Below are 682 nucleotides of genomic sequence, written 5' to 3'. Positions count from 1 at the left end.
GAGATTCTCAGCCGGGCACAGGGCGTTTCTGAAGGTTTGCCAATGCTCGAACTAATACTGGTGGCGGCCTGGTATCTCTGGTGGCAGAGGCGCCAACATGTGAAGGGGGAATTGATCCAAACAACAGAGAAAGCAACCATATCAATTAGGGTTCTAGCTACCAACTTTACCCGTGCATACTCAAGCAAGTACTCGGAGAGAAAGCAAGATCACATGTGGAAACGGCCGACAAATGATATAATAAAAGTTAATGTGGATGCAACTTTCCAGGCCGACACTCTTTCAGGAGCAACATGAGCTATTGCACGCGACCACCATGGGAACTTCATAGCAGCAACCACATGGTTTCTACCTCATATCTCAAGCGTCGATACAGCCGAAACTATGGCAATTCGCAATGGGTTATATCTAGCCGGCAGGATTGGATGCAACAAAGTTCAAGTTGAATCTGGCAGCAGCTTCGTGGTGGAATCCGTGCAGAATCAAGATCATACGGAATCCAATGTAGCCACGATTTTGGAATGCAGAGATCTTGCTCTCGATTTTGCCAATGCAGTATACTCCCAAAGTATTCGTGAAGCCAATGAGACTGCTCATATCTTAGCTAGCTACTCTTTTAGCAATAGATCTTCCTCATTTTGGGAATCTAATATCCCGGACTTTATTTCTCATGCTATTGTAA

The sequence above is a fragment of the Triticum dicoccoides genome, chromosome 1B, assembly GCF_002162155.2.
Source record: "Triticum dicoccoides isolate Atlit2015 ecotype Zavitan chromosome 1B, WEW_v2.0, whole genome shotgun sequence".
Classification (NCBI taxonomy): Eukaryota; Viridiplantae; Streptophyta; class Magnoliopsida; order Poales; family Poaceae; genus Triticum; species Triticum dicoccoides.
The sequence above is the reverse complement of the archived record's forward strand: the minus strand, read 5'-3'. Positions refer to the sequence as shown.